This window comes from Ixodes scapularis, unplaced genomic scaffold, assembly GCF_016920785.2.
Source record: "Ixodes scapularis isolate PalLabHiFi unplaced genomic scaffold, ASM1692078v2 ptg000769l_1__unscaffolded, whole genome shotgun sequence".
Classification (NCBI taxonomy): Eukaryota; Metazoa; Arthropoda; class Arachnida; order Ixodida; family Ixodidae; genus Ixodes; species Ixodes scapularis.
Genome location: NW_024610033.1, coordinates 164,044 through 168,600, shown reverse-complemented (window position 1 = coordinate 168,600; position 4,557 = coordinate 164,044). Strand labels below are relative to the sequence as shown.

At 49.4% G+C, this 4,557-nt stretch overlaps 1 pseudogene; it reads right to left on the bottom strand.

Moving 5' to 3' along the window:
• Positions 1-1,696: 1,696 nt before the first annotated feature.
• Positions 1,697-4,171, bottom strand: LOC120841238 (annotated as a pseudogene).
• Between the last annotated feature and the right edge of the window lie 386 nt (positions 4,172-4,557).

Here is a 4,557-nt window from a genome sequence, read left to right as displayed (position 1 = left end):
GAAGCTCCCTTTTTTAATACTTGCACGTGTATCTGAACCAGACTTTGGTGAGCCAGTACGAAAATTATGCTTATCGTTCTTATCTCGATATCCTCCAGCACGCAAACCAGGTCAGTAGGGATCACTCTCTTTCTGCGATGCTGTACGAAAAAGACCCGGTAAATACGTCCGAAAAGCTCGACATTCCCGCCGATGCCAAGGGCCTTATGGCACGTTTTAAAGTAACCCAAGGAAGTACGCTCTGTTATTTGTTTTGTCCTCTTATGAGTGACATATGTCACCAGGACAAGCTTCTCTTGAACGGGGTGGATATTCGCATCGTGCTGCGTCAAAATACCGAAGATTTCAGGCTCTTGGCCGCTTCGACGGTTCCCCAGAAACACGTCGTCCAACTCCTCGCATTGTGCTCTACATTCAACGCGTGCAAGTGGCCCCGACGGTGCTTGTGGGCATCGAAAGACGTCTGCAGTCCTCTCCCGCGACTTATCTACTACGTGGGGTGGAGATCAAGACCAGAACCGTTTCTCACGGTGTGTCGCACGTTATCCTTGACGATCTGTATCCGCATCGAGTGCCGTCAAAGCTCCTCGTCGCTTTCGTGAAGAGCGAGGCGTTTCAGGGAAGTCGCGAGCACGACCCCTTCAAGCTCGAAAACTTCAACCTGAAAACGGCGGTCCTGGACGAGGGTGGCTGCCAGCAGACGGAGCAGTTTGATTTTGCTCAGGATCTCTACATGAAGGCCTATATGAGCTTCCAACACCGCCTCAATCGAAGAGACATCCCCTACTCTAAAGCTGCCTTCTCGAAAGACTCCTTTCTGCTCTACTACATTTTGACTCCGGACAGGGAAGAGCAGAGTCTTAGTCCCATCTCCACGGCGAACGTGAGACTCACCTTGACCTTCAAGCAAAACCTAACTAAAGCCATCACCATTCTCTTTATGTCAGAAACGCCTCCCGTCCTGGAAATCGACAAGGAGAGAAACGTCAAGTTTGCTGGCTGAAATGGAAGAGCACGAATTTTACCCAATTTTCGCGGGAAATTATTGCACGCGTCCCTGGTTTCGTGGCACGTTCGCGTGCGACGAGATTGGTCAAGAGACAGCTTCACCCGGTCTTTACGTAGTGAATACGGCACCGAGGTCTTCGTTCGGTGAACACTGGGTTCTTTTCTACGTGTGCCCAAAGGACAATGCAATTAGTTATTTTGACAGTTTCGGAATGATTCCGATTCACAAGGAATTTAACGACTTCACCGGAGGCGCAGCGACTTTCTTATACTCCAAGCAAAGAATTCAAGGGACTCTGTCGCACACGTGCGGACTTTACTGTCTCTACGTCGGTGCGCTCCTATGTTGCGGTGTACCGCTCCGCGAGTGCATCAAAACCTTCTCGGCGAGCGACTACTGACGGAACGACACACACATTTCCATACTCGTGCGCAAGCAATTTTCCTCTCCCGCTTTAAAGCTCTCCTGCTGCTCCGCCCTGTAACCTGATTTTGAAATAGAGCCACAAAAAGGACACAAATGAAGGATGGATCTTTTTCTTTGTTTTAATTCAATAGGCATATATCTAAGAAATTCTCAAAACACGAAGAAACAGATGGAGCGCGACAGCTCTTTATACAATCATCAAACACTCGGCGGGGGGAAAAACCCTCGCGCTACATAAAGATCACACAACAAAATGGCTCTTTACGCAACCGTCTCTGTACACGGATACACCAGTCTGAAATGATGAAAAAAAAAAAAAGCACTTCCCGAGAGGCTCCAATGTCCGAAAGGAAGAGTTGAAACGCCGTCACAGTCGATGAAGCGCTTGTTGTCAAACGGGTTCAGTCCTATCTTCTCCACGGCAACAGTCTTGTTCTCGCACAACTTACGAGCGATAGTCCGCTGCCTGATCTTGTGCAGAGTTTGTTGCTCGAGAGTTTGAACGTAGAGCTCGTAGGTTAGCTTACGGGACTCGCACCTTTTCACTCCTGTCGCCCTCACATAGTGCTCTCTAGAGGCTAGTTCGACCGAATAGAGTTTTGGTTTCAGACAAACAAATCCAAGAATGTGATCTTGTGGGAATTCATTTTTGAACACTCCTAGTTTCATTTTGTTTGCGGGAGAGAACAAAGGGTGATCGGCTGGGTACCCGGAAGTATCCAGGTGAGTTTCGGCAAGGGTCGCGAGCTTCGAGTCTACATCCGGGTCGGTGATTTAGAGGATGAACGAGTCCGTGTCGCTATACGCTGCGCGAGCGTCGGGGAAATCCCGCCTGACCTGCTTGTAGAAAAATTTGTACATGACCAGTTTGGACATCTCTAGGATAGAAAAACCCGTGTACACGGGTTTGTTCAAGTGTAGCGTTCTCTGGGAAAACTGAAAGATCACCACGGTCAGGCTGATTGCCGCGAACTGTCTCAGGTTAGGCTCCTGCAGGTTTTTGAGCACTTCGTCCTCACTCACGCTAATGACAACGTTATTGTACTGGCGTGGGTTTTCGATTGTCTTACCATAAATTGAATTTATAATGACTTTAGATAGGTTCTTTTGAAAAGCATTTGTCGCCTGTTTTCGGAGGTTGTGGTTAAAGTCGATGAAATCTTTAAGGAATGCACTCTGCGAAAACTTTAAAACGCGATGAATGGCCTTTAGCTGTAAGCCCAACTCCAGATACAGCTTGAGATTTCGGTAGTGAATAATGTAATTCTGTTTCGGGTAAAAGGTGAGAAGCAGCTTTTGCTCAGACTCTCGCTGGGGTAGGTGAAATTTTTCGACGAGCGCTTTTTGATAGGGTGAGAGCCATTCGAGCGGGACTCCTCGTTTCTCGGGAGCCAGGGGAAAGTCCGCGTGCGAATCGTGTAGTTCCCGAGGATAGTCCAGGTCCACCCCTAAAATGTAACCATCCGGCGCGTCGTCGGTAACCTGCTGGAAGTGGAGAGCGTCCATTTCCTCGCGATCTAGCCAGCGAAAATCTGCGCATGGAAGGGCTTGCCGCATGGTGGTAGCGTACAGGCCGTTCACGTCGAGGTTTGAAATGTGAGAAACCTCCGTGTCGGGATCGAAATATGCGGTTCCTGGCACGTTAGTCCTCGTGCTACGAATGGCACATTGATCAATTCCTCCTCGCACACTAGCTTCGATTAAGAGATACACATCCACGTCGTCGAGCAGCTCCAGTTTTACCCCAGTCTGTTGAAGTGCGCAGGCGAGAGTGAGCGCGGGCAGGGAAACTTAGTGTAACGGATCGAGCTCGTACGTGTTTAAAGTCCATTTCCTGAAATTTTGGAACACGTCGGCGAGAAGTAGGCAGTCGAGTTTCAGGTAGCGGTCACTGTATTCTCCTAGGCTTTTGAAATTGAATGTTTTAAAGACGGTTTGGGCGTGACGGTAGTCCTCCTCCGAAATTTGGCTGTCGTTAAGCTTGTAGTAAAATGACTCTCGGGGCGGTAGCTCGGGCTCCCGGTAAGCCTCGAAACTGGTCACGTAGTCGTAGGGAAATACGCCTTTCCGCGCCAGAAACTAAACGTGCTGCTTTAGGCAGCACAGAGTTTCTAGTCCCTTGAAACGGAGGTCCTGAACCAGCGCGTCCAAGCTGGCGGGGAGAAATGCCAGACTGTCGAGAAACCGCAGGTTACCCACGTCGAGTCGCTTAAATTGCTGGCAGCTAGTGGCGAGCACTTTAATATCTTTAGACTCGAATAAGTCGAGTCTGGGTAGTATAAAGGCCAGGTCATACGAGTGGTTGTGCGCGAGCACTGGAATGACTTTCTTGTTTACTCTCATATTTAAATTGCATCCCTGACACAACGACTGCCTGTACGATCCGCTGAAGTGATCGTGATCTCTGACTTTTCTCTTTCGATTTCCAAACGATTCGCCTCAAATCGCGCGGTGAGAGGCCGACGCGTGAGCCTCTTCGTCGACTCTCACCATTGGCACTTCCTCACTTCGAATCCATTCGCCACTGAGCTTGGACAATTGATTAAGGATGAAAATGAACTTTTCCACGCAGTCCTCGCCCCGGTACAAAAACTGCTCGACGATGCGCCAGTCCGTGGATCGGATTACGAGTATGCAAAACGAACTGGGGACGTGCTTCTCGTAAGCCTGACCCATGTTTTCCGCTTCCAGAATGGCCTCGAAATAGTAGACGCAAAAGTGGGGGAAAGGTTCCATCGTCTGTGGGCTCCGGAAATACAGCGCGTCCCCCTTTGCAGTATACACCGTTCGGACTGCCTTCTTTTCCTTACACAGCGATAAATGACTTCCCAGCGCAGTGCGAAAGCGAAAGCCCATCAAACACCTTTTACAGCGAAAACGGTGAGTGCGCCTGTTCGCGAAAAGTCCGGCAAAGTTGGTGATCAGAACAAAGTGATCGTCTATCAGGAGCAAATCCACGTGCTTTTCCAACTCGCTATCGCTGACTTTGAGTGGGTAGACGAACCTTTGTTCTCGATCATAACCTTACACATTCACGGACACGGAGTTTTTTCTCTCGAAAGCCTGCACGTCTTGCGGAAACGTCACTGAATACGCGGTGGGGAACCAATACTTGCCAAAAT